Below are 27,064 nucleotides of genomic sequence, written 5' to 3'. Positions count from 1 at the left end.
TTTTATTGCTTATCCGGGCATGGCGGCTGTGTACTGGACGCTGAACGCATTACTTAATACACTTATATACATTGTTGAATGTTAATTACTTGCTCGAAGAGATTTTTTGTGTCTGATCTGATCTTCAAGTTTACCCAAGTTCATATAAAGGAAATAAATATAGATCAAATACAAATCAAGTGGCGAACTAACTCCACAAAAACGTTTACCACTCAATGTAAGGAACATGTAGATTAGCTGCGACATGCCACGGTAAAGTGTGGCTAAAAAAAGACAACTACACAACGAGTGTTATTGTGTGTTGCGCATGATGGTGGTGGGGTCGTGGGAGGGAGGGAGGGAGGGAAGGATGGCCCAGCAGGCAGGCAGGTAGGTAGGTAGGTAGTTCAGTGTGACGCCAGGTACTGTAGTGAGTGGTTGTGTTGTGCGCGCTGCTCAGATCGACCACCATCCTCCCTCTACCCCCCACCCCCCCGGTAGAAGCCCCACACACACATATGGGCAGTGAACTTGGGTTAGCCAGCATCTATCAACAGTGACGTTATGTTGAGTGTCAGGTGTTATGGCTAATGAAGGATGGTAGATACTTTTATAACTAGACTTTTATCTCTTAGTAAAAGATAAATTTGGCCTTATATCCAGATTATTAGGCAAGAGGTAAGGTGGCAAGGGGGGCAACAGGTGGTGGTGGTGGTGGTGGTGGTGGTGGTGTAGGGTATGAGTGAGGCGCGGTCATATACACACACACACACACACACACACACACACACACTAATACCCTCACTCATACATCTCCCTCAGTGACAATGTATCAAATTTGTGTTCATAAATAAGGCAACTTTATTATTTATTTTTTTAGATATTCCTACCTATTGATTATCAATCTAACGCGTGGTTTTATTAAATGTTAAACGACTTACTGGAACTTATATAGATTGATCAACAAAGAAGAGTGAAAAGTTCCCCTAATCAACCTAATCGAATCGTTAAAAAACTCTAAAATTTGGAGAGAGAGAGAGGGAGGGGAATCTTAGCTGATGGTGGGGACAATGAGCTGGAAGAACCATAACGCTGACAATTAACTTTATTTGGACGGAAGCGGCTGATTACCTTCGCCAGGAGGAAACAAAGGAAGCTCCTCCACACCCGACACCATCGTCAGTAGTCAGTGTTTAGGTGGTAAGTACTGTACCTGTTGTTGTTATTTTCACTGATATATTATTAGTTATTATTATTACTATTATTATTATCATTATTACTATTATTTCTAATTATTATTATTATTACTGAGGGATAACAGTGGTCGTATTCACACACACACACACACACACACACACTTCATGATTCAGTGGCTCAGTGGCGCTACTAAATAAAAACCAAGACTAGTTTCACAGGATGACTCGTCCACTCTCTCCCCAATGCCAAGACGTGACTGAACTGCTCAAAATTAGATAAAACCTGTAGACCACTCCATGTCAACCCTACAGGCGAACTACTTAAAAAATTAATCTTGTGTTTTTTTAAGATACATCAGTGAGAATACAAAAATGACTAATACTATTAAAGAAGAGTTTGATAGAAAAATGTGAAAAATATGACAAATGTTGTGTTGAGAGAAAAAATAAAATATTATAAGAATATGACAAAAAATGGACTAATACAATAGGATAGTTTTATTTTTTTTTTATAAATCTAACCAAACAGACAACAGAATGTAACCGGGTAGAGATTACAAAAGCTGTTCATTATCGTGAATAATCGCCATACTAATCTTAATAATGACCATCATATATTTACAATGAATAGAGGAGCATTCAAAAGATTATGCCTATGTATTATATAACACAAGGAATTTAAACCCTAATGGAATAAATCTAAACTGTATAGTAAAAGGTAAATAAATTATCACATTATACGTTAACTCTTTATCATCCTCTTCCATTATCTGTTTTCTCTTATATCTCTACCTACTTCTTTGCATCTCTTTCGTCAACATTCAATACGAAAAAATTCACTTTGATTATTAAATAATTTCGTTAACATTAAACTACTATAGTGAAACCTCCATTTAACGGACTATATGGTGAGAAAAGTCCGTTATATCGAGGATCCGTTACATGCGAAACCCCCATTTAACGGATCACATATAGAAAAAATCCGTTATATGGAGGTTACGATAGGTTAGGTTAGGTTAGATTAGGTTAGACACGTTAGTTCAACTCTACATATACACAATACAGTACAACAATTTGGTTAGGTTAGGCTAGGTCAGGTCAGGTTAGGGGAGGCTAGTTTAGGTTAGGTGAGGCTAGGTTAGGTGAGGTGAGGCTAGGTCAGGTCAGGTTAGGTGAGGCTAGTTTAGTTTAGGTTAGGTTAGGTGGGGCTAGTTTAGGTTAGGTTAGGTGAGGCTAGGTTAGGTCAGGTTAGGTGAGGCTAGGTCAGGTTAGGTGAGGCTAGTTTAGGTTAGGTTACACATGTTAGTTCAACTCAACAATACAGCTCAGAGATATACCAAATGTAGTGTATTGATTGAACAGTGTGGTAGCCAACGTTGTCGCAGCCTAGCCAGTGAACAAAAGTGCCTGGTGATGCATCTTTTATCACCGCTGTCTGGTCTTCCTTTGTTCGAGACAGTTCACACTCCACAAAGGGACATACAGACATACACTCAAGGACATGTATGTTGGTTGAATGTCAGTAATGTAATGGCAGCGTTAATGCAACTTATGGGGGTGAGGGGAGGAGGAGGTCGAGGGGAAGGGGGAGGTAGAGGGGGGAGAGGGGAGGTCGAGGGGGGAAAGGGAAGAGGGGGGAGGCCGAGGGGGAAAGGGGGGAGGTCGAGGGGGGAAAGGGGGAGGCGAGGGGAGAGGGTGAGGCCGAGGGGAGAGGGGAGGTCAGGGGGGGAGGGGAGGTCGAGGGGAAAGGGGGGAGGTCGAGGGGGGAAAGGGGAGGTCAAGGAGGGGAAAAGGGGAGGTCGAGGGGGAAAAGGGGAGGTCAAGGGGAGAGGGGGAGGCCGGAGGGGGGAAAGGGGGAGGCCGAGGGGAAAGGGGAGGTCGAGGGGGAAAGGGGGGAGGCCGAGGGGGGGAGAGGGGGAGGTCGAGGGGGAAAGGGGAGGTCGAGAGGGGGAAAGGGGAGGCCGAGAGGGGAAAAGGGGTGTCGAGAGGGGGAAAGGGGAGGTCGAGGGGGAAAGGGGGAGATCGAGGCCGGGAGGGGGGAAAGGGGGAGATCGAGGGGGGGAAAGGGGGAGGGGGAGGTCGAGGGGGGAAAGGGGGAGGTCGAGGGGGGAAAGGGGGAGGTCGAGGGGGGAAAGGGGGAGGTCAAGAGGGGGAGGGGAGGTTGATGGGATAAGGAGGGGGAAGGGTGGTATTTTATGTTGTACCAGACTCCAGAACATAGCACCTACTTGGCCTAGCTGTTTAACCATGCATGTAACTGTAGAACCAAAGGTATACCTATGTCGTAAAATTCTACGTAAATTGTTTTTTGGTGAAACAAATTTAAGTATTAATAACCACTATGAAGTTCATTTTCATTATTTTTTGTTCTCCATTCTAAAAATACTTTGTAATCAACCTAGAAATAAATATTGTAGTTTTGTATATAAATTTGTTTGGTGTTTGTGTGTGAAGCAGAAAGAGTTGCGTGATTACTTTTTATATCACAACACTATATTTACCCAACAGGATTGAGAGAGATCGACACATGTGGTTATCATCTGAGGAATATTTGATACCAGTTAAGAGCAAATCAACGTCGGGTAGTATTACAGTTCTGTCACTTTACTGGATCAATATAAGTCATTTCAAAAATATACTTGTAACCCAATTATTATTATTTATTATTTTTGTATCTCGTCACTGCATAGAATAAAGTATCATTAGAAGCATTATGAATATATAAAGTAAAAAATATTCTAAACAAAAAAATATAATTAACTTTCCGATTACTTTACTAATACCGGAAATGTGAAAAGTAAACGAATGAATACACAAAATTAGGAGAAAAAAAAGTATTTACAGAGAGTGAAAAAATAACCGACACTTCGACAGCCACTCAGAGCCCAGAGCAAACTATAAAATGTTAGAGCAGCGGGAAGAGGACTTTAAAAAGGCGAGCGTGTGGAGCTGTGAACACGAGTATTCTCGCATGGGAGGTAGATTTTTCCCTTTGTTCTTTTAATGGCGAGCATTTGTGTGGTGCATGTATTACCTTTTGTTTGTGTGTGTGTGGGTGTGTGGATGGGTGTGTGGGTGTGTGGATGGGTGTGGTGTGGTGTGAGTGTTTTTCTTAGAAGTTTATGGAATTTTGATATCAATCTACAAGAGTCAATGTAAAAAGTAATACTGGTTCCCATAGACTTGACTGTACGTGGATGCAACACACTGTACACTAAACCTTCGGTACACAAGGAGGCAGCATGGCCGGTACAGCACACTACACCGCATTCACTTCCCCAAGTTATAAACTTAGGTACCTATTTACAGCTGGGTGAACTGGGAGTGCCCGGGGATCGAACCAACGTCCCATGGAACAGGAAGCGAGCGCTATATCCACTCGACCGATAGAGCCAATAACAAGTAGTAAACACTTTATATATAATTAACTAAAACATTCAATCTCTATCAAGTGCAGTTCCAAATGAAAGAAGTTTGTTAAGGTGGTAGTAGGGAAAAGTCGCTCTTGGCCGCTGAAAGAAAACTGAAAGCAATAACCCAGATGTTCACAAGAGCAATAATGTTCCACAATAACACATTTTTGTGATCGATGATGACTAAGATATTTACAAAGTTCAGCCTGAAAATACTCTGTACTAATAATTTAAGATACCACAAAAAATATATTTAACCTTTACAAAAGAAAATGTCTTCACAGATCATCATCAGCCTCGACATTTTTTCTCTTTGAAATAATCTTCTTATAGATTACGTTCTCTTGACCTTTAAATTTTACTTATGTCGTACCAAAGGCAGCTGACTCATGTATGAAGCTCAGAACCTCAATGTTAAGATTACAATTGTTCACAGGACCCCGTATTTAGAGCGCTTAAAAAATAAGACAATAAAAACTAATAAACTAGTAAAAACAATCGTCAAAACCTGATCATATATTAAAGGCGGGAAAAATATTAAAAACAAAAAATTAATAGCACAAATTTAAATGATTTCTATACTAATGAGGGAGAGAATTGTGGGCCTAATTTTCAAAGAGTAAGGATGAGCTCCCCCCATTGATCGATAGCTGGTTAAAGTTACAAGTCGATGGACGTTCTTCATGGCTTTAACCTGGAGTTTCAAGAAGTTGACAGACAAGATGTTTCCAGGAATCCGCGAACCACACATGTCAACGTTTCACAATTGTATTCATCACTTCCAGGGATAATCGACTTAAAACTTCCAGGAATTGACGAGTACACTACAAGCTCTACCAACCCAAAAAGTGAAATGGAAGACACGATAAATGCACAAGAAATTCACATCTACCTGTATATTGACTTGGATAAGGTAGGTCACTCTACTGTACCTCTGTTATGTCAATAGGTGGCGAAAAGATGGTGTTTGTATAGCTGATATTCCTGTGAGTATGAGGCTTGGAAAACACCCGGTATAAAAACGGACAAATAAACAAAGAACTGTTTCAGATATTCCACCTCTATTGTTTTCAGGATCGGGATACGAGGCGAGAGACTATACTGTACTGGATCATGAATATGCTTAAGGGGGATGGTTAGGGGATAGAGTCCATTTGGTATATCCTTTAGTTTTTATTACACCCTCACCACAAACATTACAATTATTCTTCAACTCAGAATACAGAGAATCTAATGGGGGTTACCAACAAGAATACCCCAATCTACCCACTTACAAATTGGGACCCTTGTTTGACGTGATATCCCCAAATTTCTTGTACCTTTTATTTTTCCAATATGATATTACATTTATTACCAAGACACTTCCTGATTCTAGACCTTTCTGATGAGGTATACACTAACCAAACCCAACCTAACCCAACCCAACCCAACCCAACCCAACCCAACCCAACCCAACCCAACCAGGCATTTCATAACCCTCTCACGTTTGATATAATTCCAAAACAAAATATAAATAGTGTGGGTATTGTGATGATAAATTCTGTTGGTTCTCTCGGCTATGTGAAATTGACTTACATATCCATTTTATTGGTAAATCTCTTCAGACACATTGTACACACATGAGAGGCGGCTAACAGGTCTTTGTAAGGTATAAATCGTTCACTGTTTCCTCCTGTGTACTGAGCATTCTCAATATCTCCGCTGGCTGGAAGATTTGGAAATTGGTATACTGTACAAGAACCCTTCTATCAATACTCGCTTTCTGTTTTTTTTTTTTTAGTATATCAGTTGTTGATCTTACTCCTTTCTCTGGTGCCATGACTGTGCTGAAGGTGTCAAAAGAGTTGAGGTTTGTTATGTACTACTTATGTGTGAGAGAGAGAGAGAGATGTCACGCACACACACACACATACATACGTCACGCACAGCACACACACACACACACTTCACGTACAGCACGCAAACACACACGCACGCGGCTTCGAAAAATAGTATCCTACCAAATGTGAGCCTCTACTATGATAACTTAATGAGGTGTATCATCTGTCCTATCACACGTCAGGCAATCTCTTCATAAATACGTGTAAAAACATCAACTCCTTTTTTTTGTCAATAGAATCTGAGATCTTCTTCCACACGTCAGTTTTTTGTGAAATGTTTTTGTGGTGTTAGTTTGTAGACTCACAGCACAAATGGGCGGGAGTAACAGAGCTCAATAAACAAGAGACCACTCTCCTTACTCCACTCCCAGCTGCCTCAACGTGGATCATTGTACTATCTGCCTCACTCTTTGCTCGTCAACCAGGCACTGTTGCTAACTGTAGTCCATACCATCGATGACTACCAGTGTTACCAACATTCCACTCTTCAATGGTAAAGAAACATTTTTGCTACCAACAATATTCCCAAAAATTAATGTCGCCAACACTTTCAAGAATTCTTCACAACTTTGCTTTTAAGAAAGTAGCCATCACATGTTACCGACAATGTTTGCATTCGGTCCACACCTAAGTAACAAAAATAAGTGTACACCAGTTGTTGTCCACAATGTTCTCAGCAATGTTACGTTGGTGTGACCCCGCTGCACGGAACCTCTATATATACTGGCTGCATAATCATTTGTGGGATTTAAATAATCTCCACAAATGTCATTTTGGATTTCCAGTAATATTATGTTTGTTTGCTATATTTAGAATAAGCCAGAGTCTAGTGTTTTATATATTTACTGGCCAGTTATAATTACCTGACAAGCTTCCCAGCCTTGTGTTCAATAAATGCTTTATGTGTGCGCAGAGTAAATATTCCGTCATTCTCAGGCGGTGTAGCGGTACCGGCCAACACATCAAGCTCTGGCCGAATCCTTTACTCCATTAGGTAATTTGTCTCAATCGTCACTCATAGTGGACTTTCCTGTGCAGTGATGGCGTTGTAACTCCCTTCAGGGGCTATAATGCTCTTTAAAATTATGAACCATTTATGATACTTCGATGCTTCTTAATATTCAACCATAGTTTTAAAGCCAATATTTATAAGACCCAATGTAAGAGTCAAGGATATTTAACTGTCATCTTGAACGAAGGTAAAACAACAGATAATGAGTGTCAGGTAAGGTCTCCAGGTGACTCTCAGGTGATAATATGCCTAATTAACATTACCTGTGTGATGAATAAACATCAACAACTATTAAAAAATATATTAAAGTGGTGATATGAAGATGCCTTTTGCCATAGCCTCCCAAATGTTTATAGAAGTAAGAGATATATTCATTTTTTTTATCGTTTTGTAGATGTTGAAGATTAACCTTACGTGTCAAGGTGAACTGAACAAGTGAGATAAGTTGGTTTATGTAATCGGATCCACATCCACATGAAACCCACATCCATATGAAACCCACATCCACATGAAACCCACATCCACATGAAACCCACATCCACATGAAACCCACATCCACATGAAGCCCACATCCACATGAAACCCACATTCACATGTAGCCCACACTCACATGAAACCCACATCCACATTAAACCCACATCCACATGAAACCCACATCCACATGAAACCCACATCCACATGAAACCCACATTCACATGGAGCCCACATCCACATGAAATCCACATCCACATAACAGCCAACACGCACTCGTACCAAGTTTACACCAAGATGAAAACACCATAATTCCTTACACGGCTGAACACAAAAGCAACAGAGCCACGTATAGAGCGAGAGGAGAAAACTGCACCCAAAGCTGCTAGAATCTTTCGGCTCCAACTCACAGCCTCACAGTGTAAAGTTACGTTCCGCCATCCACGACTTTTGTACATATGTTTCCTCTACACTCTTTAGGTACGACTTAGGTGGAAAACATCGTAAAAGATCTACAGATTATACACACAAACAGGTTATCCATATGCAACACACACACACACACACAGAGAGAGCCATGCACACACACACACACACACACACACACACAAAGCCATGCACACAAAGCAAATTTCAACAGCATCCAATAATTCAGTCCATGAGGCTAATTTCGTCCTCATGAATTCATTAACATAAACACTAACCTCGGTATGCTACGTGTCACTTCATTCTATCTAAATACCTGTGTAGACGGTACCTGGGTGTGAACGGTACCTGGGTGTAGATGGTACCTGGGTGTAGACGGTACCTGGGTGTAGATGGTACCTGGGTGTGGACGGTACCTGGGTGTAGATGGTACCTGGGTGTAGACGGTACCTGGGTGTAGATGGTACCTGGGTGTAGACGGTACCTGGGTGTGGACGGTACCTGGGTATGGACTGTACCTGTATGTAGAAGGTACCACGAGTGACGATAATCGATACTTCTTTCATTACACACACACACACACACACACACACACACACACACACAGGGGTAGAGGCAGAAGCTATGCACTGTACAAGCACACACACACACACACACACACACACACAACACTTAAAGCCGATGTAATGAATCTATTCCCGTATGCTTCTCAGATTCAGACAGGTGTCGGGCTTATCTCACCTGACCGACTCATTACACCTTCGTCAAGTCTTATACGTAGTTTTACCTCCTCCTTACTGCTACAAGGGTGAGAATGGGACAGGGGAGAGCTAGATTATCAGATTTTTTTTATTTTTCTTATTATTTACTTATTTTCATGGTTATTATCCTTCTTTACTAGTTTCTGTTACGATGCCCGTTCATTTGTTTTTTTGTTTTTTTTTGCATATACTGTTTGTTACCTGTGGTTTGTACTTGTTTAAATGACAGGTATTTATTGAGAGAGAGAGAGAGAGAGAGAGAGAGAGAGGGAGAGAGAGAGAGGTACTTATCGAGTGAACAAGAGAGAGAGAGAGACGTATTTATCGAGAGTTAGTTCAAGCTCCCCCTCCCCCCCCCCTCCTGAAAGACATAATCAATACAGTAGTGTGAAGAACACATCTCACTCACAATAATGAAGGCAGGACACTACACACCAACATTTAATTTGGTAGATTGCACAAAAATTATCACAGCTGGACATCGTTTATTATTTGTACGATACTTCCTCTCTCTCACTCGTCCTGTTGACACGACCACAGCCACATAATTATATAAAGACTGACAATCAAACACACACACACACACACATATTGCAAAGTTGAATTTTATCATATCCTATTTTTTATTTTTCAAAACACTAAATGTAATCGCTGAGCATTATTTCATTTCAATATTTCAATGAATTTATTGCATCATAAATACTCAACATTGTCCCACAAACAGTTAGCTACATCGATATACTCGTAGAACGTTATTATACTACTACTACTACTACTACTACTCTCTGCTGTGGACGGTGTAGGTGGGAGACCTCACAACAGCGACTAGTAGAGGTAACTGACACGTTATTAATAACACCACAAACGTCATGAATTACGCGAAAAAAAACACAAGAAATATTTTAAGTCAACAGTATGTTATAAATTACGTCAGAAATGTTATGAATTACGCCAAAGACACTATTGGTGAGATGATGTACACACACACGCGGCTCTGAATGACGTCCGAACCATTACTGGCTGATGAATTAGACATTATATCATGAATTAACACCACCAACACCACTCGTGGATGTAGACTCTGCCTGGTGGAACAGTCGACAAGCACACTTAAAGCCGATGTGTTACGGATACTTGTGACTGACACACACACACACACACACACCTCTTAGATGCCGCAAAATGTTGGTCACGCCTCTCCCTCGACTCGTTGTGGTGACCCCACCTGTCGACCACACCTCCACATTCCCACCTAATGACGTACAGTATCCCAGCTCTGGTACCTCAATTAGCATATGACTGGATTTTGAGGTCAAGGAACTAGTTTCTTCTAAGTGTTGTTGTATCTTTGTGATTCAACTCGTACAAGGATCCTAAATCTCTTGAAGATGACTTAGAATCCTTTAAGAGAATCATTTAACCCTTTAATGACAGGTCCTTAATTGACTGAAGACGAGTACTTGAGCACTTGCAGATGATTGACTTCAAGATATCTCCCTCAAACAGTTAAGAATCGTTCACCAAGTCTTAAATTTCTTCACTAAACAAGAACTTTACGTGACATACATAAATTGTGTTATTTACCTCTGTTTCTCGTTGTTAGTGTTGCCTCATTAAACTCTTCCCTACACACCTCATTAACTCAATTCTGATCGTCCACATTACTACTGAAATGCACACACACATACACACACACACACACACACACACACACACACACACACACATACACACACACACACACACACACACACACACACATACACACACACACACACACACACACACACACACACACACACACACACACACACACACACACACACACACACACACACACACACACACACACACACACACACACACACACACACACACACACGCAAAACCCTCCTTGCCTTCCTACAATGACCAACTCCATCTATAAATCATACACAAATGAGACAGCAGGGACAGTCAATGGGAAAATAAATTAATTAACTCCTTTGTAACTACGCTGTTGTAATATGTACAGGAGAGAGAGACAGATATAAAGACACGTAATTTCATCATAGTGGAGAACGACAATGCCACAAACGGGATCAAAGTAAGATCAAAAGACCCTCAACAATCATAATTATAATGACGATAACTGTACTGGATGGCTAGAATATCATTTGGTTAGAGTTACAAAAAGGATCATTGAACTAATTGTAAAATACTCTGTTAGGCTCTCCATCGACACAGGCAGTCATTAAGTCCGTAAACCACAAGTGATTTTTTATTTAATTTTTGCTATCCTCTGAAATCCCGAATCTTATGTTGTTGTTTTTGTTACATGACATAATGTTTGTATCTATGTACGAGGGATTTATCTGATTGGGAGATATAGTTATGGAGATTATTATAGCCGCAAGTGACAAAAAAGACAAATTTTCACTATAGCATCGAAACTGTGCATAAAACATCACAAAGTCAGTCCGCGTTGTGTGTTGTATAATGTTGGTGTCTGTACTAATATCTGTCGGGATATTAAGCAGCATGTATATTAGTGTGGTTTAACTATACAGTACATGGTAAAAAAAAAGAGGAATAAAAATGGGATCTATTTTTTTTTCTAATGTTTATAGATCTTAAATTAAATCTATCAGAGTTAAAGGTGACGCAAGTGTAAACGGTGTTGCCGCCTGTGTATAACTTCAGATAAAAGTGCAAGTGCTTGTGTTGAGAGAATAGAACACAAGACGCCTGAACAAGGGACACGAGCGGATATATAATCGTGAATTATGAGGTGGAATCTTCAACTGTTGAGATTAAATACCCCAAAAAAGAAATCAAATTGAGGATAATTCTTCTTGAAACGGTGAATATGTGCAAAACTGAACCTCTTCTACGCTGTCGCCTGGAGATAAAAATACTGTACCGGATTATCTTCTACCACAGAAATGTCGCTCAGTATTCACACGGAAACATACACTGACAAGCTGAAACATTAACCAGCAACATTGACCATCAAGACAAGCAGACGTCAATGAAATAAAGCTACGTAACAGGGAAAAAATACGTGAATAAAGATCAGGACTAAAGAACCGCTAACAAATTGTTGTGACCTGTGCCTCGAGCGATGGTAAAATGAAGTAATGTTTTCATTTTTCTTAATTTTTTTTTTGTTTTGGGGGGGGGGCTTTTGTCATGATTCTCACTTTAGTTTCTTACGCCTTATGCTTCACACTGACTTCCCCACAACACCGAGGATTATAAACTGTACTGCATCTCTCCATTGTCTCCACCACACCATTCAGTCTGCCAATTGTACCTGACGTTGTGTCTATGCCTCAGGGCCTTTTGTACAGTGGCGTTCCCTTGTCTCCAAAGAATGTAAAGTTTTTGAACTGAATTAACTTGTGTCTTCTGTCTAACTTAACTAAAAAATCTCTCAGAGGGGATAAATGAGTAGATACTGTCTACCAACCCCACTCAGCCCTTCCCACTGTCCACCAACCCCACTCAGCCCTTCCCACTGTCCACCAGCCCCACTCAGCCCTTCCCACTGTCCACCAACCCCACTCAGCCCTTCCCACTGTCCACCTTGCCTCAGCCCACTGTCCACCAGCCCCTCAGCCCTTCCACTGTCCTGGCTTCCTCTGGCCTTCCTGTCCTTTCCAACCCCTCAGCCCTTCCACTGTCCACCAGCCCCCCTCAGCCTTCCCACTGTCCACCAACCCCACTCAGCCCTTCCCACTGTCCACCAACCCCACTCAGCCCTTCCCACTGTCCACCAACCCCACTCAGCCCTTCCCACTGTCCACCAACCCCACTCAGCCCTTCCATCACATATGTATAAAAAAAATTTCAGTGTATTTTTTTTCTGATTAACGTGTTTTCTCATATACTAACATCATCCCCCAAAATGAGTGGGTGGGGTGCGGAGAGGGAGAGGGAGATGTACCAGTGCCTCTCACCAACTGCCTAACCTTCTTCCACCAACAATTAGAACTGGGGTCTATTATGATTGTTATGGCAATGGGGGGCTCCCTGTCCTGATAAGTATTATGTGGTCTATTACGGCTATAGGAGATTATTAGACCAGCCAGACTAATAGGTATACTAAGGCTTCGTTTAACTTATAAGACTTAGCATTAAACTTGTCGTAAATTTACTTTTATTAGGGTCAACGACTTACTAATTATTATCCTTGTTTTAAATGACGTTTTGATGTGGAGTTAATATCTCACTCACTCGCTCTCTTCACTACACAAATGTTCACTCACTCACTCACTCGCTCTCTTCACTACACAAATGTTCACTCACTCACTCGCTCTCTTCACTACACAATGTTCACTCACTCACTCGCTCTCTTCACTACACAAATGTTCACTCACTCACTCGCTCTCTTCACTACACAAATGTTCACTCACTCACTCGCTCTCTTCACTACACAAATGTTCACTCACTCACTCACTCACTCACTCACTCAACATCCACTCCAAAAATGAATAATGTGAGTCTTAGTATTATTCTGTTCACTCTACACTCTGCTAGGAAAAGGTATGAATGAGTGAAACTAAAATATTAATATTATACTTTGTGAGGGAACTAACCTGATAACCCCTTACCTCTACCGAATAATTTAATCATATTAGTTTTAGCTGAATGTAGTTTCCCTCATATCAGCTAGGTTGGTTAGCTGTACAAGGAGGAAATTCTATTGTTGTATTAAAAAATATATATAAACTAATTCCAGGTGTTTCTACTGGGAAATAAACCTAAGATGTGAACGTGTTTTTTTTTTTAAGTTTATTTCTTGTGTTTTATTTCATCTGTGTGTTCGTTGTTGTGCTGGACTGGAAAATTAGATGCTAAGATTAATGTTCTGTAATAAAACACGTACTGAGTGTTGGTTACAAAGATACATACACACACACACACACACACACACACACACACACACACACACACACACACACACACACACACACACTTTATCGTTTAATATGAATCTTCTGATCTTCAACATTTAAAATAAAATATTTAAACCTTCAGAATCATACTTTCTTGTCTGTCAAAAAAAAAATAGAAAATAATATATATTTTCTTCGGTGAAAAATATAAATTGTGGGAGAGATAAATTGAGGAAAAGCTAAATGGTGAAAGAGATAAATGTAGAAAGACAAATGATGATAGAAGAGAGGAATGGTGGGAAAAGTAAGTGAGAGAGAGAGAGAGAGAGAGAGAGAGAGAGAGAGTTTAGGTAGGAGTTAGGTTAGGTTATGTTAGGTTAGGTTAGGTCTGAATAACAATCCTTTGTTACTTCACCTTACATGAAACACACAGCAATATAAAAAATAAAATATAAAACTATCAAGTAAAATCCTGCCATAAAATTCCCCGAAATCAAGAGAAAAATTTTTTAATAAAAGTTTCATGATTCTTTTTTTTTAATACGTATTTATTTTTCCCACATTCTGAAGTCTACATAAAAAGTGGTATCAGTAATTCGTGATTTGCCATTTTTTTTCAATTGGAAAGCGTTAACTTCCTTAAAAACAACACACACACACACACACACACACACACACACCAAGTGGAGAAAGGGTTGTTTTAAGTCTAATGTTACTCCTGAGCTTCTGCCAAGACGTCCAACAGAGTCACAGAACTTAGGAGTTGGAAAAACAATTCTCTGATAGGGTCATTTGTCACGCTACCTGCAGGGGGGGATTAGTATAGCTCCGAGAGGTCTGTAGCTTCTGTCCTGTGAGGCCCCGAGACACTGGAGTGAGTATTGAAGCCTCTAGTGGGAGTAGCTGGGGGCTTGATGCCGATCTTGTGAATTTTTGATGAGACAGAAATGGTGGGAGGGTGAGGGTGAACGAAATGAGTGAGGAAAGGTGTGAGGTGTGTTTTGTTATGGGTGAGGGAGGGGGAGGGTGAAGGAGGGGTGAGGGAGGAGGAGGGTGAGAGAGATAGAGCAAGGGTAGGGAGTAAGAATGGGGTAGGAGAGGTGAGGAAGTGAAGATATGTACGGTGAGGAAGAATGGTGAGAGGTGAGGGAGGGATGATATGTATGGTGAGGGCGAATGGTGAGAAGTGAGGGCGAATGATGAGAGGTGAGGGAAGGAAGATATCTATGGTGAAGGAAACAGAGAAAAGACAACAAGATAACGAATACTCTTAAAGGCAAAACATAAAAATAAAAACGATGGAAATTCACAATAAAAAACAAACCTCATCTCTAACCATCTGATAATAACCTACTCTTACCTGTATTACCTGTCTAATTAAACAAGAAGAAATCACTATACTATTCTTAACAAACGACAAAGCAAAAATTACCACAAATAGAATAAAATTGGATTACATTTCCTTGTGTATATACCATTGTAAAGAACAGTGTCTAGGTTGAAGATAAAACTGTATTGTATTCAGAGAGAAGACCTACAGTACGTTAGTTCTACTTTAGGAACAAGTGTAATGTGTATACTGAGAGAACTATTCACTGGAGGGAACAAAGAGGTTTTCGTGTTGACAGCCAAGGTGTTAACTGTATACAGAACAATACAGCTCTGGGTTTTTTTTAATAATACAAAGAGTCATTTGAAGATTTATTCACCAGCAGACCTCTAGGTGAGACGTACGAACGGTCTGACGGACGAAAACGAACACACACCCACACACACACACACACACACACACACTCTTATCTTTCCGCTCGACCAACGAAAAAGTAACCCCCCCCCTCAACTTTTGTCGTGAATCCAACGTAATATCAACCAAGAAATTAATGTGTTGCCTCTTGTATGGGAACAGTAATGGTAACTAAAAAACACAATGGAGATCTCCGTTGTTCCTTGATTTCTCTCGAGAAATTATATGTTCAGGAGGTTGTCTAGTCATCCCTAACCTAACTACTACTACTACACGTCAGGGCAGGAGAAGAATTGGAGTGGGAGGAAGAATTGGAGTGGGAGGAAGGGGTGGGCGGGAGGAAGGGGTGGAGTGGGAGAAAGGTGGAGTGGGAGAAGAGGTGGAGTGGGAGGAAGAGGTGGGTGGGAGGAAGGGGTGGGTGGGAGGAAGGGGGTGAGAGTGGGAGGAAAGGGGGTGGGTGGGAGGAAGGGGGTGGGTGGGAGGAGAAGGGGGGTGGAGTGGGAGGAAGGGGGGAGGTGGGTTGGGAGGAAGGGGTGGGTGGGGGAAGGGGATGGGTGGAAGGAAGGGGTGGGTGGGAGGAAGGGGTGGGTGGGAGGAAAGGAGTGGGCAGGAGGAAGGGGGTGGGTGGAGGAAGGGGGTGGGTGGGAGGAAGGGGTGGTGGGAGGAAGGGGTGGAGTGGGGGAAGGAGTGCGATGGGAGGAAGAATTGGAGTGGGAGGAAAGGGGTGGGTGGGAGGAAGTGGGTGGAGTCAGGAGGAGGGAAGAAGGGGGTGGAGTGGGAGGAAGGGGTGGGTGGGAGGAAGGGGTGGGTGGGAGGGAGAGAGTGGGGTGGGAGGGAAGGGGGTGGGTGGGAGGAAGGGAATTGGTTGGGGAAAGGAAGGGTGGGTAGGAGGAAGGGGTGGGTGGGAGGAAGGGGGTGGGTGGGAGGAAGGGGGGGTGGGTGGGAGGAAGGGGGTGGAGTAGGAGAAGGGTGGAGTAGGAGGGAAGGGGTGGGTAGGAGGAAGGGGTGGGGGATGTGGTGCAGGGGGAATGAGAAGGAAAGGAGAAAAGGGGGGTGGTGGGGCAGAGATAGGGTGGTAATGAGACAGGGAAGAGATGTGGAGTTGAAAGAGAAGTGGTGAGGGAGAAAAGGGGTGGAAGGGAAACGAAAAGGGGGAGAGAGAGAGGAGAAGAAGAGAGAGGGAAGAGAAACGAGAGAAAAAAAGAGAGAATAGTAGGAGAGAGAGAATGGAGAAGAAGAGAGAGGGAAGAGAAACGAGAGAAAAAAAGAGAGAATAGTAGGAGGGAAAGAAAGAGAGAGAGAGAGAGTGGAAAAATATAAGAGAAAAACGAGAGAGAGAGAAATCATCAAGGGTTGCGAAAAATCCTTCAGATAAAAATATATTTGCACTAACAACGTAAAACTCAATCAATTATATTGGAAAATTCTGTTATTAGTTAGATACAAATTCAGACAACTTCATTATACGCTAATATCACGAGAGAGAGAGAGAGAGAGAGAGAGAGAGAGAGAGAGAGAGAGACTGAAGAGGCCAGAGAAATGTTTCCATTTATCACTTGAACCACAATTACCAGAAATAGAAAACTAATTATTCGGTAATTTCTAAGACTTTCATGTTTTCTTCATTACTTCTTCTTGCCTTCAATACTTTCCCTCTTGTCTTCATTACTTTCCCTCTTGTCTTCATTACTTCCCTCTTGTCTTCATTACTTTACTCTTGTCTTCATTACTTCCCTCTTGTCTTCATTACTTCCCTCTTGTCTTCATTACTTTCCCTCTTGTCTTCATTACTTTCCCTCTTGTCTTCATTACTTTCCCTCTTGTCTTCATTACTTTCCCTCTTGTCTTCATTACTTTCCCTCCTGTCTTCATTACTTTCCCTCTTGTCTTCATTACTTTCCCTCTTGGCTTGAAGCCATTTTTCTTGCCTTCATTACATTTCCTCTTGCTCCTCATTGCTTTCCCTCTTGTCTTCTTCACATTTCCCTCTTGTCTTCATTACTCTTCTTGGCCTTCATTACTTCCCCCATTCTATTACTTTCTCCTTGTCTCATTACTTTCCCTGTTGTCTTCAATACTTTCCCTTGTCTTCATTACTTCCCCTCTTGTCTCAAATACTTCCTCTTGTCTTCAATACTTCCTCTTGTCTTCATTATTTCTTGTCTCTAATATTCTCTGTCTTCATTACTTCTTCTTGCCTTCAATACTTCCCTCTTGTCTTCATTACTTTCCCTCCTGTCTTCATTACTTTCCCTCTTGTCTTCATTACTTTCCCTCCTGTCTTCATTACTTTCCCTCTTGTCTTCATTACTTTCCCTCTTGTCTTCAATACTTTCCCTCTTGTCTTCATTACTTTCCCTCTTGTCTTCATTACTTTCCCTCTTGTCTTCATTACTTCCCTCTTGTCTTCAATACTTCCCATATATACTTCTCATTAAACACCCTCCAAATATTCCTTTCACGTTACAAAACTATTCTAGGCTAATCCTCCTCTTTTATCTTCCTCACCCCTAAACCATTGTTATTCTTCCAGTCTCTTTGATCCTCTTTCTACCAAATACTATATACTAATTTCTCCTCCTCCTCCTCCTCCTCCTCCTCCTCCTCTTCTTTCTCCTTCTCCTTCTCCTCTTTCTTCTTCTCCTTCTTCCTCCTCCGCCTCCTCTACTTTCTTCTTCTTCTTCTTCTTCTTCTTTCTCTCTCTCTTCTTCCTCCTACTCCTACTCTTCTTCTTCTTCTTCCTCCTCCTCCTCCTCCTTCTCCTCTTCCCCCTCCTTCTCTTCTTCCTCCTCTTCCTCACCCCTAAACCATTGTTATTCTCTGTCTCTTTGATTCTCTTTCTACCAAACACAGTAATCTCTCCTCCTCTTATTCTTCTCCCTCCTCCTCTCTCATTACACATTCCTCCTCCTTAATAGTCTCTTCAATGACCTTGTTTCACCACCACCACCATCACAGGTCCCCAAATGCAGTAATGGTAAACATGGGTCGAGCTTACCCTGATGAACCCTGTGTGTGTGTGTGTGTGTGTATTCTTCTTCCCCGTGTAATTGGCTGAGCATCTGAGTCCCTTCCTTCCTCGGTAGTGGCACGTTGTACACCCTATATAAATCTCCCTGGCGCTTACCACACCTTAAATAAACCTCCCTAGCGACTTACACGCCTCATATACATCTCCCTGGCACTTTGTACACCTTATATAAATCACCCTGGCACGTTGTACACCCTATATAAATCTCCCTGGCACGTTGTACACCCTATATAAATCTCCCTGGCACGTTGTACACCCTATATAAATCTCCCTGGCACGTTGTACACCCTATATAAATCTCCCTGGCACGTTGTACACCCTATATACATCTCCCTGGAGCTCTCCACACCCTCCCTAGTGACCAGAGGTAAGAGGAACAACAGACGATATATCATGGGAACGGTAAACAGATCCTGTTAGTGTGATTCTGGTTACTCCTGTTATTAATCTCCACTAGAGTTTAACCCACAGTAAACAAAACATTCTGGAGACATTATTTTAGTTAAGATGAGGAATTTAAAGGTTAATTTTCTTGTTAATGAAGTGTATGTGACCAAAAGTGTATGTGATCGAAAGTGTATGTGGCTGAACGTGTATGTGGCTGAACGTGTATATGACTGAGTATCACGTAACAATAATAAGAGAAAGATTTTAGAAAGTAACAAATAATTGAGATTTTTCTTACTATAACTTTATTAGAGGAATGACAGAGTTATGAGAGAAAGAAAAAATATATATTTACAATTTTCTTGAAGATAATACATTGACTTTAATATCAAACTAAAAATTTAAAATATGAGGTAAAAATTAATAAACTCTCGTAATATTGAATAAAGTGTGTATAATATTTTGGTTAATAATAAAGTGAAAAATTAATATGAAAAAAGTAAAGGAAATTAATTATTCTTTCAATGGTCAGTAAGGCGTAGTTTGTATTTTAGTTTATGTTAAGAGAAATATATGAAACTTACTTTGGTATGGCCAGAGATTTATATATTTTTAATTTAGTTTTGTTTTCTCAATTGCTAATAAAAGTTGTTTGATAATTCCAGATTAATGTGATAAAGAATTTAAAAAATATATATAATCTGTGTGTTTAATCTCACAAACAGCTGTTAAAATAATTACATTAATGTTTGTTAATTATTCTTTAACTCTACAGATGTAATGTTAGTTTTAATTCTTTACGTGATAGGAATGACGCCCTAAAACGCCCTTAAAAGAACTATTCTCGTGAATTTTTACCCCAAGGAAAAAATATATAAATTACCTACAGATCAAAGTATAATCTTCATACCTTTCTTTTCCTTCATATTTGGAGTTTTACTAAAAAAAAGGAATGAAAAAAAGTTTACACCAGGAACCTTTAAACGTACTTGTAACTTTTTTTTCATTTTTTTTTTTCATGGTTCCAGGTAATTACTCGTTACCTGTGAGTTTGCAATACTGATTTTTTTCTTCTTCATCAGATGGTCGAGCAAAAGACTTACAGCAGTTGATTACCTTAACATACTCTTCAATGATTAAAAAAAAATATTTCCACCAAATATCATCAAGGAAAAGTAGGGAAGATTAACTGTTACTCGGATGTAAAGTAAAAAAGTAAAATAAACAAACAACGACTGAGAAAATAAGTAATAAAGTAAATCCACAGTGGGACCTCTACTTAACGGACTATATGGTGATGGGAGTCCGTTATATCGAGGAGATGTCCGTTAGATGTGAAACTTCCATCTAACGGACTATATAGTGTGTCCATTATATCGAAAATCCATTAAATATGAAACCCCAACATCTAACGGATTATATGGAGAGATAAGTCCGTTATATGGAGGTTTCACTGTAGCAGTAAACTATAATTATTGATTTTTCTTCCTTCTCTTTAACTCAACACGTATATAAGATAAATAAATATACTCTGAAGAAAAAAAAATCAAACAAATGAAGTATATATAATTCTTGCATAAATTATATATTGAAGTGCCTATAATTACCTCATCAATTATTAATCTGGGTGTCTGCCTTTCCCACCCACTTTCAATTATGTGTCGAGTCGATCGAGAGAAACGGAAACCTTATACAGTAGGTTGAGAAATTGGCAGGGGAGGGAGGCATGGAAAGTGACAGCAGGGGAAGGTGAGGAGGGGGAGGGAGGGGAGAGCGAAGGGGGGGGTGAGGAAGGGGAAGGAGGAAGAGTAAAAACATTTTGGAGAGAGAGAGAGAGAGAGAGAGAGAGAGAGAGAGAGAGAGAGAGAGAGAGAGAGAGAAGGGGTACGTGATGACTGATAGAGGGAGGGAAATAAGAGGGAGAGAGAGTGACGATTGTTAGAGGGGAGATAAACACCATCACCACAATCTCCCCTCCCTCCCTCCCTCGCCCCACTCCCCACAAGCTCCCCTCCCTCCCTCCCTCCCTCCCTCCCTCGCCCCACCATCCCCCACCAACTGTGTCCTCACCTCACTTACCTGCACCAATGGGCCATCTTGCTTCAGGGCCATTGGTCTCCGTGGCCCGAAAAACTTCATTCACTATCGGTCAGTCCCCTCACCCTAGTCCCCTCAATCTAGTCCCCTCACCTCAGTCCCATCGCTTGCCTTAAGAGTCCCCTCATATTTGTTTCCCTCTCCATGTGTAATTTTTTTTCATAAACCTAACCTAACTTAACTTAACCTAACCTAACCTAACCTAACCTAACCTACCCAAACCTCAGTCCACTCACCATAAAGTGCTGCTTTAACATCACTACCACCAGTGTTGTGTGGAGGTGTAGATGTCCTCTGGTGTGTGTGTGTGTGTGTGTGTGTGTGTGTGTGTGTGTGTGTGAGACAGGGAGAGTTTAAGGCCTCATAACCCGTCTCGTAAACACACAAAAACTGTCTCCGGGGATCTACCTCAGTACTCCAGTGGTGATGGTCGGGGGAGGTGAAGCGTCGTCTTAATATACACTAGACTCGACCCTCCCTGCAAGCTTCGCCTTCCTCTCATCCCTCTCCTTCTCCTTCCTCTCATCCCTCTCCTTCTCCTTCCTCTCATCCCTCTCCTTCTCCTTCCTCTCATCCCTCTCCTTCTCCTTCCTCTCATCCTTCTCCTTCTCCTTCCCCTCTCATCCCTCTCCTCCTCCTTCCCTCCTCATCCTCTCATCCCTCCCTTCCTCCTTCCCTCCTCATCCCCTCTCCTTCTCCTTCCCTCCCTCATCCCTCTCCTCCTCCTCATCCCTCCTCTCCTTCATCCTCTCTCATCCCCTCTCATCATCCTTCCCTTCCTCTCATCCTTCTCATCCCTTCCTCTCCTTCCTTCATCCTTCTCCTTCTCTTTCCTCTCATCCCTCTATTTCTCTTCTTCCTCTCATCCCTCTCCTTCTCTTCCTCTCATCCTTCTCCTTCCTTCCTCTCATCCCTCTCCTTCTCCTTCCTCTCATCCCTCTCCTTCTCCTTCCTCTCATTAATAACAAAAGCATCACCACCATCATTATCACCATCACCAACACTGCCACCATCACTATCACCACCAAGGGCCAGCTAGTGATTGGAAATGCTGACTGTAAGAATCGTCTGATATCTTGTTATGATGCGTCGTCTTCACAACAAGCGTGGCTAAAACCTTCTCTTCTTTGATCGAGTTATTGTGTGGGGTTCCCAGACGGATGGACGGGGACTAGACGAACGAAAAGAAAAATGGATAGACAGATGGATAGATAAACGAGTGGCTGGACAGATGGAAGGACGGACAGAGAGACGTAAAGACTGACGAATAGACGGATTCAAAGACGCAAAACAAACGCATATATGGAAAGACGGACAGAAAGATGCAAAGACTGACTCATAGACGGATGGACGGGCACACAGACGGATGGACGGGCACACAGACGGATGGCGGAGGACAATAAAACATCTTGGTGACAGCGCAACAAATGCCACATATGAGGCTGACATGTGGCTGACACTAACATGATAAGCAGGGCGTATAAGAGGCTGGGTGAAGAAGGAGAGGAGAGGAGAGGTGGAGGAGGAGAAGAGGAATACCGAGAACAAAGGGAGAGAGAGAGAGAGAGAGAGAGAGTTCAAACATTAATCTACCAATCAAGAAACCATATCCACACATCTGAGGGTTGACGACCACCCCCCCTCCTGCCCTCTCCTTCTCTACTAAATAAATATTCTTAGTGTGTCGTCGTGGGTGCAACAGGAGCAGTGAATATCAACATCAATTACTAAACAACAGGCGTTCGATGAATGATTTTTAAAGTTGATAGTTTGTCAGGGTCAAAGCTCGTGTCTTCTTTATTGCAATTAATATTTAATTTACCGGGTTGTGCAGTGTCAATCGATGGATGGATGAGGGGCGTCACTCTCACACCACAACTGTAGCCATGCGTGTTGGTATAGCTAGTGATGGTAACGTAACGCTACGTTGTTACTCCACTATACCTGTCACATAAAATCCCCGTTTTCATTCTCCATTCATCACTATCCTATTCTTCATTTTCTTCTTCCCTACGTCTCCAAAATTCAGCCATCTCTCTGGAAAGCTTCATGTGAACTGAGTGTGGAAATGGACAGGTAATATTAACGGTGTTGACATAAAAACAGAGGAATAGCACATTGCCCTCACTCTAATAACGATCTCATATCAACGACCACCTCCCTCCTGCCAGACACCCTTGACTGCTACACTGAACACTATACTTGTTATCTTCTCTTACGTGTTCGTCTAGCTGGGTTATGTCACTATTTTCTTCCCTCGTTTTTCTTCCCCGTGTTTTTTCTTCACTTTATTCTCCCTTACTATCATCTCCACACTCCTGTAACCTTATGAGAGCTATATGGACACTCCTATAACTTGTAATGGCTGATGGAATATACTCTTCTTCGTGGTCATATATCCAGAGTGTGTTTACGGATACTCCTACAACATCTAATGAGTCACATTTGAAGGTCAACTTGTTTACTTATTAATAATACTACAAATATTACGACTGAACAAAAAATCATTATTTCGGGGAACATGACTCTGATATAGTAGTCGTGTGAGCATTACAAATGAAGAGTAAAGTGACTTCGTCTTTGGTTCACAGAAAGTGTTTGAAATGGTCGCCTCCTCCAGCTTGATCTTTCGAGGAATATGAAACCTGGTGCACTTAGGTCGTGTGGACGTTACAAAGGAAATGTTGTGTGATATTAGCTTGAAATGGCGAAAGCAGTAACATTATCAACAAAAGAGTAGCGGGAGAAATAGTAATAGTAGTAGTGGTAGCAATCTCTCTTTTTTTTTCCCAGACAGGATCATCGTAAGTATTAAGTAGTTGCAATTATGTTACCTCAAGTCTAGGGCGCCACCTGTATCGTACTGTCAACACCTGGGTATTATGTCCACACTCAACACAATCTTCTCCGACACCTTGGCACGATGGATGTGAGAATGAACATAATGGAGCTTGTCACCTAGGTATGGTTTCAGATTCTTCGTTCATTTTTTTTTCAGATTGCATCGTGCTTGTAGCGTTGGAGGAGTTTTTGGTGAGAATGTACAGTACCTGGAAATAGGTCCTAAAAGCATGACGGCCAGCTTATGACAATGAGGATATCGTACACTACATAATGAGCCTTCAACACACAAGGAGGCAGCATAGCCGGTACTACACTCAATCACCTTCACTTCCTAAACTATAAAATCTGTTATCCATTTACAGCCAACCGGAGTGGGAGTGAGGATCGAACCAATCACCGTTAAGGCAGGCGGCGAGCTATGTTACCACTTGGCTACCACACTCAGCACACATCCTGTAATTCACACTAAAATATGTCCTTGTTATTCTGATTTAATTCCTGTTCTAATTTATTATGACTGATTCAGGTAATTCGAGTCGTGGGGTGCTGCAGACATGGCCATACAGGCAGATAGGGCCATACAGGTAGATAGGGCCATACAGGTAGATAGGGCCATACAGGTAGATAGGGCCATACAGGTAGATAGGGCCATACAGGTAGATAGGGCCATACAGGCAGATAGGGCCATACAGGCAGATAGGACCATACAGGTAGATAGGGCTATACAGGTAGATAGGGCTATACAGGTAGATAGGGCTATACAGGTAGATAGGGCCATACAGGTAGATAGGGCCATACAGGCAGATAGGATACCATACAGGTAGATAGGGCCATACCATACAGGTAGATAGGGCCATACAGGTACAGGTAGATAGGCAGCTACAGGTAGATAGGGCTATACAGGTAGATAGGGCTATACAGGTAGATAGGGCTATACAGGTAGATAGGGCCATACAGGTAGATAGGGCCATACAGGCAGATAGGACCATACAGGTAGATAGGACCTAGTCCCAGATTGCTGATCTGACTTTCTGCCTCATTTACACACAATTGCAGGGTTTAAATTGTTTCTCTTACTTTGACAAAACAACATACGAGTACATACTGTATATCATTTCGCACTCTTTATTTCGTTTTTGTATATATTTATGGTTATTAATTTTTTATCTTTTGTTATTATTTTTATTTGTTTATTAATTATTATTAGTATTAGTATTATTATTATTAATTATTATTATTATTATTATATTTTCGCCCCCCAGGCCCTGATGTTGGTCAGTGATCTGTGCTCAGGTGGGCTAATCCCCGTAAAAAAAAAAAAGCAGATAGGTCCATACAGGCAAAAACGGCCTTATATACACAGGTTATATCATTATACGCTCCGGTGAGGTTAAAAAAAAATCAGACAAATTACCATGATTTACATATTCACGATTTAGCGACGAGAATTATAATGTTAACCACAGTACCAGAAATAGTAGTAAAAATAGTAATATGACCAGAAGTAGTAGGTGTAGGAGTACAAGTAATAGTAGAAGCATCAATAGAAATAGTAGTAGTAGTAGTAGTGGTGGGGACATGAGTAGTGTTGGGATTAGCAGGAATAGTAGTAATATGAACAAGAGTAGTAGTAGTAGTAGTAGTAGTAGTAAAGTAAGTAGTTGTAGTAATATGGTAGTAGTAGTAATAATAGTTTTAATGGTAATAGTAGTAAGAGTGGAAAAATATAATAATATCATAGTATTAGTAGTAGTAGTAAGTTGTAATATTAATAACAATAGGTGTGGAAAGACTTTTAATGGTGGTGGTAGTAGTGGTAGTGGCGGTAGTGAATATAGATGCAGTGGTAGTAATAGTTGTAATGGTGGTAGTGGTATTAGCAATAGAGGCATTAGCAGAATAACAACAACAGCATTAGCTCCATTAGCATTAACAGCATTTTCAGCATACATTAACAGCAGCAACAGTAGCATTATCAGCATTAGGAACAGCTTAGCGTGTACCCCAGAGGTCAGTAATGTACCCGAAGTGGGGTACATTACTCGAACTAGGGTACATGCTAATCCAACAATCTTTAGACCTCTTGGATCCATTAGGAACAGCATCATCATCAATAGCATTAGTAGTAGTAGTAGTAATGGTACGAGTAGTAATGGTAGTAGTATCAACATTAGGTTTAACAGCAGTAGCAGCAGTATAATCGAGAGTATTGTCATGACTCGTAATGAAACAGCTTATCTCATATTCACACAGGTGTTGCATTAGTTGCACCTCTGTGTATATCCTCTACACCTGCTCGCACACCTGTGACCATCAAGACTTAAGTCACCACAAACTAATTAATACGCGACAGGTATTTCTGCACCACCAACACTGGCTGGACCGAAGGGCTTTGTGTTATAAACTATTGTTCTGCTTGGGATATTGTGTACAACATTGATATCGATCCTAAATTCCAGAGAGAGAGAGAGAGAGAGAGAGAGAGAGAGAGAGATGGCTTGGTATGATGAAAGCTGGCCATTGTCCCTAACACATACACGCGCGTGTGTGTGTGTGTGTGTTAATGAATAAATATATTTTTGTTTCAGCATGAGTAAGAACCATACTTAAAAGTTTATATTCCTTTTAATCAACATACCCGAACCTGTTTGTGTATGTGTGAGCGCATATGTGTTTATGTAACTAATAAAATTATTTAATACCACATAAAACATAACACTGACCTACCATTGTTGAGGAAGATTAACAGACAGGCGAGAGCACTGTACATTATGACTGTCCTCGAAATACACGGGTCTCGTCCTTCTGTGTTCCTTCTTCCCCCACAGTGGTACTTTAGTGCTGTATATGGCAGAGTATCTCAAAGTCAATAAAGCCTGGATATAAACGGCATATCACCGTGGTGCAACACCCAGCCATAATTGGACAAACATGAATAATACA

The 27,064-nt window shown here is 41.3% G+C and overlaps 1 protein-coding gene across 1 annotated transcript in view; it reads left to right on the top strand.

Annotated features, from left to right (window-relative positions):
* Positions 1–751: 751 nt before the first annotated feature.
* LOC121875057 overlaps positions 752–27,064 on the top strand; it is a 47,451-nt gene continuing 21,138 nt past the window's right edge. Inside the window, exon 1 of the mRNA XM_042379405.1 lies at positions 752–1,179. The gene's annotated coding sequence lies outside the window, so the exon portion shown is untranslated. The remainder of the gene's footprint in view (positions 1,180–27,064) is intronic.

This window comes from Homarus americanus, unplaced genomic scaffold (assembly GCF_018991925.1).
Source record: "Homarus americanus isolate GMGI-L3 unplaced genomic scaffold, GMGI_Hamer_2.0 scaffold60615, whole genome shotgun sequence".
Lineage (NCBI taxonomy): Eukaryota > Metazoa > Arthropoda > Malacostraca > Decapoda > Nephropidae > Homarus > Homarus americanus.
Note: the sequence above shows the minus strand (reverse complement) of the source record. Positions and strands in the feature narration are given on the sequence as shown.